This window comes from Aethalodelphis obliquidens, unplaced genomic scaffold, assembly GCF_003676395.1.
Source record: "Aethalodelphis obliquidens isolate GAN/ISIS:26980383/991018 unplaced genomic scaffold, ASM367639v1 scaffold13, whole genome shotgun sequence".
NCBI classification, from domain to species: Eukaryota; Metazoa; Chordata; class Mammalia; order Artiodactyla; family Delphinidae; genus Aethalodelphis; species Aethalodelphis obliquidens.
The window spans coordinates 4,712,285-4,726,006 of record NW_020837957.1 but is presented as its reverse complement, the minus strand read 5'-3'; positions in this window follow the sequence as shown (position 1 = coordinate 4,726,006).

The following is a 13,722-nucleotide window of genomic DNA, read 5'->3' as shown; positions in this document are numbered from 1 at the left end:
AAGCCATTTTGAGTTTATTTTTGTGTATGTTGTGAGGGAGTGTTCTACCTTCATTGATTAACATCAGGGTATCTTTTCATTCATATTTATATCTTCTTCAGTGTCTTTCATCAGTGTCTTATAGTTTTCAGTGTATAGATCTTTCACTTCTTTGGTTATGTTTATTCTTAAATATTTTATTGTTTTTGATGCTATTAAAGTGGATTGTTTTCTTAATTTCACTTTCAGATATTTTGTTGTTAGTGTATAGAAATGCAACTGGTTTTTGTATATTGATGTTGTATCCTGAAACTGTGCTGAATTTGTTTGTTAACTCTAGTTACTTTTTGGTGGAATCTTTAGGGTTACTCTATATATAAAATCTGCAAACAGAGACAATTTCTTTTTCAATTTGGGTAGCTTTGATTTATTTTTCTTGCCTAATTGCTCTGGCTTGGACTTCCAGTACCATGTTGAATAGAAGTGATGGGAGTGGACATACTTGTCTTATTCCTGATCTTAGAGGAAAAGCTTTTAGCTTTTCACTGTTCAGGATGATGTTATCTGTGGGATTGTCATATATGGCCTTTTTTTATGTTGAGGTACATTCATTCTATACCTAATTTATTGAGAGTTTTTACCATGAAAGGATGTTGAATTCTTGTCAAATACTCTTTCTGCATCTATTGAGATGATCATATGATTCTTATCCTTCATTCTATTAATGTGTATCACATTCATTGATTTGAATATCAATAAATGGATGTTGAACCATCCTTGTATCCCAGGGATAAACATGGCTTGATCATGGTATATGACCTTTTCAATGTGCTGTTGAATTTAGTTTGCTAGTATTTTATTGAGTATTTGTGCATATATGTTCATCAGGGATATTGACCTGTAATTTTCTTTTCTTATGATCTTGTCTGGCTTTGTTATCATATTAATGCTGGCCTTATAAAATGAGTTTGGAAATGTTTCTTCCTCTTCAATTTTTTGGAAGTTTGAGAAGGATTGGTGTTAACCTTCTTAAAATGTTTGGTAGAATTCCCAATTGAAGCCATCTTGTCTTGAACTTTTCTTTGCTAGGAGACTTTAGATTACTGATTCAATCTCCTTAATAGATATAGGTCTTCATATTTTCTATTTCTCCATGATTCAATGTTGGTAGGTTATCTCTTTCTAGGAATTTATCTGTTTATTCTAGGTTATCCAATTTGTTGGCATATAGTTGTTCGTAGTAGTCCATGATCTTTATATTTCTGCAGCATCAGTTTTAATGTCTCTTCTTTCATTTCTGATTTCATTTATTTGAGTTGCTCTCTTTTCTTCTTAGTCTAGGTTTGTCAGTTTTGTTCACCTGTTCAACAAATTGGCTCTTAGTTTCATTGATCTTTTCTATTGCTTTTCTAGTCTCTGTTTCATTTATTTCTGCTCTGATCTTTGTTATTTCCTTCCTTCTGCTAACCTTGAGCTTAATTTTTTCTTCTTTTTCTAGTTTCTTGAGATGTAAATTTAGGTTGTTTATTTGTGATCTTTCTTTTTTCTCAATGTAGGTGTTTACTGCTATAAAGATAATTATCATTAACAATGAAACTTATTATCATTTATTATTATTGACTTTGATGGAAAATTTATATCATTTGCTAAAGATAATAGAAAGTAATAGAATAAAAGAGTTTTCTTTATCCATTTACTGCTGCCAATTGTTGGGAAAAAATATTTAGGAAGTGTTTCATGACATTAAATATTTTTAGAGAATTTTTCAGTTAAAGAATAATAGAATATAGCATGATCAAGACACATTCATCACTCTTATTTTTCAGGCCCCTCACTCACTTGGCCTTCATGTATAATTATAATGGAAGCTCACATTGTAAGGGTGATTTTAAGCTGTTCAAATTAGCAGAGATATCAGTAAGATATTCTACTTTTAAACCCATTCATGAAAACAATTTTGAGGATTGAAGGCTTTCTTCAGAAAGATTTAGAGTTCTATCAGCTCAAATGAAAGAGTGAGGACTTGGGCGCATGGAAGCTAATGATCTTCAATGGTTTTCATTGCCTCTGTTCATCTCTTTGAAAAGTAAAAATCTGAGATTTAAGAGAACTTTGGATTATACAACTGACAATTTGAAAAGCATCATTTAAATACTCCTCTTCAGTTTTCATGTGTGTGCTCAGGGGGATTTTGCTGGTGCATCCAAACAGTGACTAGATTATGCTTCTAGGGCAACCATTATAATACTCCAGTACTCAATATTCAACAGCTTTTCAAAGTGATATTTCAATTTAATGCTGAAAAGAATGCAGGAATGGGCTTGAAAATTCAGTATGTAAGAAAACATACTAGTGAACAGCATCATCCGTTATCCATTCTATGAACAGTTCCAAGAGGAGGTTCACTATGATCATGGGTAGGCCTGAGTCCCACTCCTGTGATTCGTGTGATATACAAACTACCACAGCTCTTCCTGTTGTAGCCTCACCTTAAAAAGTCATATCCAGGGCTTCCCTGGTGGTGCAGTGGTTGAGAGTCCGCCTGCTGATTGAGGGGACATGGGTTCGTGCCCCGGTCCGGGAAGATCCCACATGCCGCGGAGCGGCCGGGCCCGTGAGCCATGGCTGCTGAGCCTCCGCGTCTGGAGCCTGTGCTCCGCAATGGGAGAGGCCACGACAGTGGGAGGCCCAAGTACCGCAAAAAAAAAAAAAAAGTCACATCCAGAAGATCGCAGCTGTGATATGCTAGCTTTGTTTTTCCTAACACACGTTAAAATAATCACATGGCTATTAAATGAAAATGTTTACCTGTGTACCATCTAAAATTACTCACTTATCACCAGAAGTACTCTGCCCTAAGGAACCTTGTTTAGAGTATCCTCTGTAGCAAAATAAATTTTTAGAGAGCCAAAATAAATTTTTAGAGAGCCAAAATAAATTTTTAGAGAGCCTTTTTTTTTTTTTTTTTTTTGCTTTACTTTGGCATATTTTCTCTGCCATTCTACCCATATGTATTTTTAAAAAACAACTGAATGAGAGAGTTTTTTTAATTAACAATGTAAAATGTACCATGGAGTCATTCTTGCCATGTAGACACATTCATTGAAAGGTATAATTCGAGTGAAAGAAAATTATTCTTCATCATTTTATTCTGTCTGTATTTGTTGTGAACTTATGTATCTACTTTGAGAACATTCATTTATTCAAGAAATATTTACTGAGTGTTTACTATGTTTCAGTAATTATTCCACCACTGAGAATAAAGGGGTAAACAAAACAGACAAAAATCTAGTCCTCATGGAGCTTAGATTCTAATGTGAGGAGACAGACAGTAAGTAAAATAAATAAGTGAAATATAGTTTTAGATGGTGGTACCATTTGGAGAGAAATTAAGTGGGAAACACAGACAGAGTTCAGTGTGCTCAGAGAAGCTCTTGCTGGAATATAATATCTGAGCAAAGATCTGGTAGACTCAGTGAGGAGCCATGGAGTTAATTTGAAGAAGTGTGCTTCAGGCAGGCAGAACAGTGGGGGGCAGGGAAGGGGAAGAAAAGAAGCTCTGGGCTGCATTTGAGTACAGATAAGGAGGCCAGTGTGGGAGGAGCTTAGTTAAACAAGGGGAGATGAAAGTGGGAGATAAAATCAGAAGGAAAGGAGGTTAGAGAAGTAACTGCAGTGAAGGGGTGGTGGGCAATAGTGTCAGGCTCCATGGGCCTTCAGCTCTTCTGACAGTTGAGATGAGAAGCTATTGGAGTGTTTTAAGAAGAGGAGTGACCGTGATTTGACTTCAAGGATTCTCGCCTAAGCAACTAGAAAGGTTGGGTAGAGTGGCCATTAACTGAGATGGGGTAAAACTTGAAGAGGAAGATACTTTGCAGAGGAATGGGGAAACAAATTAGGAATTTATTTTAGACCATGTTAGGTTTAGAATGCCTATTATGCATCCAGACAGTGACGTTGAATAAGCAGTTGGTCATATCAGTCTGAATTTCAGAGGAGGGATACAGGTGGGATACAAAATTTGAGTGTCTTCTGCACAGAGATGAATTTAAAGCCTCAAGCAGAGTGAGATTACCAAGAAAGTAGATATAAACTAGAGGTGGAAAAGGGAAGAAGCCCTAGGACTGAACCCAGAACATTCCTATGTAAAGATATAAGGAAAAATAAACCAAGGCAAATTTTCTAGCTATCCTTAAGAAGGTTACCTGGAAATTCATTTATTTATGATTGGAAAAAAGAATTAACTGTATATATGACAAAGCTAAAGAATCTTAAAGCTAAAGTACGTCTTAACCTAAAGGATGATCAAATTCAACCTGTTGGCCTTTTGGCAACAAATATTTTGACCTTTAAAAAACTAGCTGACTCATTTGCCCAGTGTAATTTAGGGATTTAATTTCAGTCAAATGATGGGAAATGATTGAAATATGAACCTCCAGCATAAAGTAGGTGGATTAGAGTAAACATGGGTTTACTTGGACAAAAGAGGGAATCTAGTTTTAACCCAGGGGTTTGGGTGAGGGATCACTTAATTCCACAAATATTTACTGAGTGCCAATTATGTGTAAGACACTTGAAAGAGTAATTTGGGAAATGCAAATTTGATTAGGAGACTGTCTTTTTCTTCAGAAGGATTACAACAGAAAAATAGAAAGTAACACAAGTAAAGTGTGATAAGAGGCACAGAGAGACAGAAATACTTTATGGAAGTTCGAGTTAAAGAAAGTGATTCTCCACTGGGAACATCTTCGATGCTCCATAGAGGACATGACATCTCAGATAGCCCCTGAACTATGGGTGGGATGGGATTTGACAGGTAGAAGGTATAATATGGCCAAGGGCCCCAGTGTGAGAAAGCTCAGGAGTATGTTTCACTGGTGGGTGTTTGTGTCCTCAAACCACTGTTATTATGGTCTATATTTCTTTCATTTTTTTTCTCCCAAAGTGGAGAAGCAGAGATTGCACAAGAAATTATGGGTTTGAATCCATTAAGAAAATATGTATATATTTGCACGTATTTCCCATCTTCATGGCAGCATTATTCACAAGAGCTGTGAGGTGAAAGCAATCTAAATGTCCATTGATGGATGAATGGATAAAGAAAATGTGGTATATACATATATAATGGAATATTATGCATCCCTAAAAAGAAGGAAATTCTGTCATATGTTATGATGTGGATGAACTTTGAGGACATTGTAATAAGTGAGATAAGCTGGTCACAAAAAGACATATAGCTCATAATTCCACATATATGAAGTATCTAAAGTAATTAAACTCAAAGAAACAGAAAGTAGAATGGTAGTTTTCAGGGGAAGGAGGGATGTGAAAAAGAGGAATTGTTGGTCAGTGGTTATAGAGTTTCAGTTTTACAAGACAAAAATGTTCTAGAGATCTGTTGCACAACAGTGTGCATATAGTATGCACTACTGTACTGCATACTTAAGATGGTTAAGATGGTAAATTTTACATAATATGGTTTCACCACAATTTTTTAAAAAAAGAAAAGAAAAAATGTGTATGGGTCAATACTCATTCAATTGCAAAAGACCAAACTCAGCCAAAATAGCTTAGTCAAACTAAGGAGAAATTTATTGGTTCAGAGAACCTAAGAAAGGTTAAGGATGCAGTGAGGCCTTAATAACTGCAACCAGGGACTCTAAAGAGCCCCTAGGTGTCGCTCTTCACCTCCCGACTCATCTTTCTCACTGCAAATCTGCTTTCTCCACAGGGCGGCCAAAATGGCTGAGGATAGCTCCTAGGTTTTATACCTTAGACTTTCTGCCTCAGGAAGAGTGCCCGCATGTTCTCCCTCCAAGTTCAAAACATTGAGAAAAGCTCTAAGTATTCCAGTCTGCCTCTGGACCAGCTGTTGACAGCATCTTGTACGAAGATTACAAGGGGTCAGGTTTGTAAGAAGAACTTGGTAAGTTCTATGAGAACCATGTGATTGGGAGTGGGGTGTGGTGGGAGATAGTTAGCTATTACCACTTTCATGCTGTCTAACAAAGCACCCCAAACTCGTTGTTTAAAACAGCTATCATTTATTTCTACAGATCTGCAGATTGGCTGAGGCAGCTCTACTTTAGGCTGTGATGACTAGGGTGGCTGTATTCTACACGCTGGTCATCTACCTCTTGGAGCGAGCGAGGTAGTCTCGGCACATGGGAGGCCTCTGAAGTTTAGGCTCTGAACCATCCTGACACTGCCACTCCCACTCACATGCTACTGATCAATGCCAGCCACATGGCTAAACTCTAAGTCAGGGGGCAGAGAAAAACTTTCTGCCCACAGTGAAGCTATAGTCAGAGTGGGATACAGGGGAAGGAGAAGGATGGGGCTAAATCATTTCATCTACCACAAGGTGTGAATGTGAGAAACAGTTTCCAGAGGAAATTTGGATGTTGGGCAAACAAGACAATAGGAGTCCTGTATAGTATTATTACATAGATACAAATACAGAAATATCAAGTAGTAGATTTTATCAATCCCCAAATGCTAAAGTAGAGAGCATTGGAAGAGAACCAGTTATCCCTTACAATGCTGTGAGCAGTATACTAGGAATTTTATAGCTATTATCTCAAAGGAGAAGCAATAAAAGTTATTATTAACCTGAATCAGTGTCATTTTGCACATAAACTCTCTTAAGTTGCAAAGAAAGTGTCCTTGATGATTCCAAGTTAATAACCTCTTTTCCAGTTGGCGCCTCTTTAAGAGTAGGTCATGCCTATTAAACTTTCTAATGTTTATGTCTGTGAAACAAATGCACCAGCATGGAATAATGGGAAAGAGAAATATTCTGGTGCCAGAGAAACCTAAGTTTAAATTCAAGTTCGGCCACTTACTAGTTGAATGACCTTAGACAAGTCACAAGCCCATTTTACCATTAGTTTTCTTCTCTGTAAAATATGGGTAATAATACATACCATATAGGGTTTGGGGGAGAATTGAATGAGATCACATCTATAAATGTATATCACAGTGTCTGGCACATAATTATGCAATAAATGTTAGTGTCTTGATATGGTGATAACAAATGGAATAAGGCAAGAGTCCTGTCTTGAGTTCAATGCTGTGTTCCTTTCCACACTAAAATCGAATACTATTACAGAATGGAAAAAGTCTCAAATAAAATGGAGCACAAGTTTACACAGGAGAAAAAAAGTAAAACATTGAAGTCATTGGCACTATACTTGAAACCAAAATTCGACTGAAAGAAAACAAAGTAGTTGTTTGTTTTGTCAACTATTTCTGTCAGGAGAATCTTCTGGTAACCTAACTGTGAGAGTTTTGCTTCACCTCTCAGTCAGTAGTGGAGCACATGTAGCTTCCTGTTAAACTGTTAGAGTACAGTGGTCTAAACACTGAGGAGCTTAACACATCTTTCACTAACCACAATTTACAGGTGTGATTCAATTTTTTTAACATAGGAGAGATGTTAACTTTACCATCAGTAACTAACCAACTTTCTCTTTCAGGATGTTTCTTCCATGTGCCTCCTTTTCTTCACAGTATTGGGAAATCAAAGTGTTCACACCTGTAAATACATTGTAGAAAGGCAATTTATAGTATAAATTAGGTTGTCAATTTTCTACTTTCCTGTTTGACAGAGTATATCTTGGAAGATTAATTTAATTAATTTGTCTTCTTTAGATGCCTTTATACTTTATGCATTTCACAAATGGTCCTTGCTGCAGCCTTGTTTACAAGAACCTTTATATTTTGCTGAGATTTCCTTCTTAGTTTAATACTAATTAGCTGTGAAATAAAAGAATGATTTAATATGTTATCATTAAACATTTGTACATGTTTTATGCTAGAAACCAACAAAAAACTTCATTAATCCAGAGCATAGTATTATTCAATAGTAAAGAATTCTCAGAGTTTCATTACTTCATATTATGTCGTGTACCTTTTCTTTTCTGGATGGCAAAATTATAGAGAATTTAAAAAAAAAAAACAACCAAATTTTCAAATTGGAGTTGCAAGAGAAAACGGTAAAGCTCAGTAACTTTTAAGGTTGTCATTTTACTCCAATGAAGCACACATTTTTCCATAAATTTTTCCCATTACAAAAAACTCTGAAAATCTAATTTTCATTTCTTAAACAATTTGTTAAGCTCATCAGATTGTGGCAACCACAAATTATATACCATAGCACATTGATTTCTTATTAGGTAACTCTTTAAATATACTGCAACTTCAGCTCTTTTTACTGTAAGTCATTTTCCCATTATGAATATAAGGCAGATAAATTAAAAACAAGAAAAAATATTTTTATCATTTTGGTGTGCTTGTATTTGCAATAGTCAGAATTTTTTAAACAGTAACTGTTAGAAATCCAACTCAAACTACTTAAGTAAAAAAATGGGAATTAATGGGAAAAGCATGCGGCCCATTGTAGAATTGATGGAATTTCTGTGGGGAACAGGTAACTTCAGGTATCTCAGGGAGAGAAACTTCCAGCTTGACATAACTAGGACTTAACTCTCTTTCATACCATTCGTCTCTCATCTGCTTAATTCTTCTAGGCTTTATTTTCTCAAAATATCTTCCACATAGAAGCCCAGGACTACAGCTTTCTTATTTTGTGCCTCAAGAAAGGGGTCTTTTCCTGAAAAAAATCTCAGAGAAGAACTCTGCCCTGTCTTGGGGCCTGTACTTATCCTTTAGAATAATCCCTTTTCCTAGAGAGATGGGGTACTATGATTGACCAGAACAAGGTCATGTTCTCATCCCTATAGGCCAGGTGGAGTGATGTACTGTAGTTGACAGTCCAACCAAAACTAATTGGAGGGAGTTCCCTGGTGGCACAGTGGTTAAGAATCCACCTGCTAATGCAGGGGACATGGGTTCGAGCCCTGATCCAGGAAGATCCCACATGCCGTGGAGCAACTAAGCCCGTGCGCCACAACTACTGAGCCTGCACCTAGAGCCTGTGCTCCGCAACAAGAGAAGCCACAGCAATGAGAAGCCTGCGCACCACAACGAAGAGTAGCTCCTGCTCACCACAACTAGAGAAAGCCCACGCACGGCAACGAAGACCCAACACAGCCAACAATTAATTAATTAATTAATTATAAAAAATAATTGGAAAGGGGGAAGGACAATTTCCCCAAGAAGAAGGGTAGCTGTTAGCAAATGAAAGTGGGAAGAGGAGAGGTATTCTGCACTTAAACATATGAATGAATAAATATCTCCAGTCATAATTCTACTATAATCTGGGCATGTTGAGCCTCTTGGTTTCAGTCTTCTCTGGTCATGTCTGAAGGTCTGGTGGGGTTCACATCCTAGTATCTGTATACATGAAGGACTTGGTGACTTGTTGGAGAAATTTTCATCCAAGGGAAGGGAATGTCATGGCACAAATTATGGCTTAAGGACAGTGGGCCAGGATAAAGGAGGAGAAATGATTATGAATGTGGCACTATTTCTGTCTATCACTCAGATTATCTAGTGGCCCATCCCCCACAGATTCATGCCTGAGTCCTAGAGTGAAAGGGACGCAATAAAAATGTGATCAGATCTGAAGGGCTTTTTCACAATGATCTCTGTGGGATAGTGAAGTGCAAGAGGTCAGCAGTATCCATGACAACAACTTCTGTAGTGACCTGAGACTGCACCCAAGTGTAGACATCTGCACTCTCAACGTCGAGTGCCAGTAATGTTAGCATAGACATTGGCAGGCACTGGTAACTGTGGCAAAGACTTAGAAGACAGCAGAATTGTCACTTTTGTCATTACACACATAGGAGACATGATCACATGAAGCCAGAATAGGAGAGAAGGAGATGACTGGGCTAAGCTGAAAGGTTCTTCTGTCCCACATGATGTTGACTGGAGTTGCGGTTGTCTGTGGCTCAACTAGTCTGGAACATCCAAGATGGCTTATTCACATGGCTGGCAGCTTGTGCTGGCTGCCATCTGGGAAATCAGCTGGGACTGCTGACCAGAGTGCCTCAGTTTTCCTCCCTATGTCATTGTCATGGTTTGGACTAACCACAGCATGTTAGTTGGTTTCCAAAAGGGAATATCCCAATCAGAAAAATTGGAACCTGCAGATATTTTAAGCCCAACCTTAGAAGTTGCACAATATCCGTTCTTCCACGTTCTATTGATTAAAACTAATTACAGAGCCAGTTCAGACTCAGTGTGGGAATTGTTTACATAAGGGTGTGAATACTGGGAGACATGGTTTACTGGGGGCCATCCTTGCAAACTAGCTACCACAGCAAGAGAATGCAATTTTGCTACTATTTTAGTGATCTTGTGTTGTCTGCAGTTTATCTAGGAAATACATTATAGATAAAAATATTATTCATTCATTCATGTATTTATTAATTCATTCAGCAAATATTTAATTATCCAATAGTGCCAGACACTGTGCATGCATGGTAGTGAAGATATTAACATGAATATGATAGTTAGTGAAATGAACACAGATATATGAAAAAAGAGCTACAATGCAATGGAATAAGGGCTAGAAGAGAGGGAGGCCATGGGAGCACAGAAAAGAGGAGATGGAATAAAATGTCAGGGAAGATTTCTTCCTGAAAGGCAACAACTAAGTTGAATTTCAAAAGATGCATAGGAGAGGCATTCCCAAAAGGAGCAGCATGTTAGAAAGCAGAATAAGGGGAATTGGGGGACCTGAATGAAATGAACATGAGGTTGAGGGGAGTGGCCTGTGGCGTGGGTGTTATCGAGCTTGTCAAGGATCTTGTGGCCCATGCTGAGAAGACTGGCTGTTATCTGCTGGGGAATGGGAAGCTGTTTAAAAATGTTAAGTAAGAACAGGACATTAATATAATATTATTTTAGAAGGGTCATTCTAGCTGCACAGTGGGGTATGGATTGGAGATGGTTGAGGATGGAGGCAGGAAGATGAGTTATTTAGAAGGATTTAGGAGCTGTCCCAATTAGAGAAATAATGAGGACTTAAGAGAGGAAGAAGAATTAAGGAGGAATAAAAAGATTTGGTAATTGATCTATCTGATGTGGATAGTGAAGAAGGAGGAATTTATTGGCACGTTGCTTGTATCAGTCAGGATAGGCTAGCATACACAGTGATCACAACAAACTGAAATCTCCGGAACTTACCACAAAGGTATTTTTCCTTAACCATATGGCGTCTCCTCCAGCTTGTAACTATGCCATCTGGAATTCATGGCTTCTAAGGTTGCCACAACTGAGGGAAAAAGGGATTGAGGGGAACACAACTTCTTTAAGTGCCTTGGCCTGGAAGAGACACACATCACTTCCATTCCCATTTCATTGGCCAGAACTAGATAGATGATCCCAACCTAGTTGCAAGGGAGGTGAGAAAATGTTTAGACACATGGATATTTGGTGCTGCTCCTGTTAAGTGTGGGTTAGCAGTATGGACTCTGAAAACACCGAGTTTACATCTCAGTTCCTCTACTTACTAGCCATGTAACTGTGGGCAAGTCTGTTTCCTCATTTGTAAAATGGTTTTAACAATAGTACTTACCTCATAGGCTTGTTTTGAGCATTAAATAAGGTAATGCATATAAAAGACTCAGAACTCAATTAATCATTTTAATTATTATTATTATTCACATCAAAATGACTCCAATATTTCATTGTTAGTGACCAAGTCAAAGGGCAAAAGGGTGCGGGACGGAACAAATTTAGGAAGGGACATAAATTAACAAGTAGACATGTTGAATTTGCAGTGCTTGTGGGACCTCCAGTGGAAATATTAAACAGGCCATCACAAAATGAATGGAACTTCAGAGAGAAATGGGGCTGGAAAGATAAACCTAGGTCATAAACCTATGGTCATAGTTATCAGCTTTTATGATGATTTTTTTTGTCAGCATTTTGATAAGAAAGACAACTCCTCTCTTACTGAAAGGAAAATCTTCCTCTTTCTGTAAGGAATGCCAAAGTAAGGAGACAAATCAGGCCTCAGTAGCAGCAAAAAGTAAAGAGACATACAAAGTAAGAAAGTGGTTTAAGCATTAATTCAATAGTTTCACTGCATTATAATAGTAATTTCATGACTATTATAATAGTATAAAAACAGGCAGGGGCTGGGGGAGAAGGGACACATTGGAGAAAGAATTTTTCTGAAAAACCTACAGTATAGTAAGAGTAGCTTAATCTCCAACTGGAAAATGACACATTTTGGGGAAATTGTTTTACAGCCATTATCATGAGATATTTAGTGTCATTTCAAGTCATTACTACTATTTTTTTAGTTTCAATCATCTAAACTTTTGTATACTGCCATCAAGTGGTAGAAGAGTGTGTGAAATAAGAGAATATTGTTTTTCTCTTCATTTTATTCTTTGAACCTACTTCTGTAGCTGCATTTTATTCTACTAAAATTACACACACACACACAGAGTTATTTACTGGACTCTGTTGACATCCTACTTGAATCCCCTCAATTCACTCCTTTTTTAAAATTATTTATTTATTTATTTACTTATTTCTGGCTGCGTTGGGTCTTCATTGCTGTGCGCGGCCTTTCTCTAGTTGCGGCGAGTGGGGGTGCTGCTCTTCCTTGCGGAGCATAGGCTCTAGGTGCGTGGGCTTTGGTAGTTGCAGTGCACGGGCTTCTCATTGCGGTGGTATTTCTTGTTGCGGAGCGTGGACTCTAGGCACATGCGCTTCAGTAGTTGTGGCTCGTGTGCTCTAGAGCGCAGGCTCAGTAGTTGTGGTGCACGGGCTTAGTTGCTCCACGGCATGTGGTATCTTCCCGGACCAGGGCTTGAACCCGTGTGCCCTGCATTGGCAGGCAGATTCTTAACCACAGCGCCACCAGGGAAGCCCCTCAATTCACTCTTGATGTCACTTGCAGCTTCAAGAAGAATTGCTTTATATTGCCAAGGGCATCTCACCTCAAGCATCTGTGTCTTTCTGCCTAGAGACTTTCTCTGGCCTCAGGAGTGAGCTCAGCCCATTTGTGGGGCAGGGTGGATGTGCCAGGAATATAATGGCTCAGAATAACCATCAGTCAGTGAGGGATGAGTGTTGTGGATAAACCCTAGCTTCCTCACCCATCGCAGGGACAATTATGTCGTCGGTTCTACATCAATTCCATCAACTCTCAGAATTACCCAGGGAAACTGAGCCCCAGTTGCCCACAGCAGTAACCCATTCATTAAAGCATTGACTTTTCTTCTTTCCTTTCCTTGTTTCACTTCTTCATCACACTTCGTGGGATCGCCTCCTAAATAAAGTCCTTATACCAAATCCTTGTTTTCGCTTGGTCTGCTTTTGGGAGAACCCAAGTAAGACAACAATTCCCCTTTAATTTTACTTTTAAAGCAAAAATCCTTCCCAGCACTAAGTCATGCTATTCATTGCCAAACAATCTAAAGATTGCATATCTATTAGTCTGTAAAATTTGTCTTGTGTCACAGATAGGATATTCACTCTGCTTAGGTTTTGCCTTTGAAGCACATGTATAGCCTTTGATTTTGTTTTGCTGTGAGGTGGAGTAGAAAGCTCCTGGCTTTGAAAGAAAAAAAAAAGTTTACCTCTTTCTACCTAAGTAGCTTTGTCAAATTACTTAAACTGTCCAAGTGTCAGTTTTCTCATCTATGAAATGGGGATAATAATACCTACCTCTTAAGCCTGTGGGGAGGACTAAGTGAGGTTATGCCCTGAATACAGGGTCCAATTAAAAGTGGTTCATTCTTTTTTTTAATGTATTTTATTTTTATTTTATTTATTTATTTGGCTGTGTTGGGTCTTAGTTGCAGCACGCAG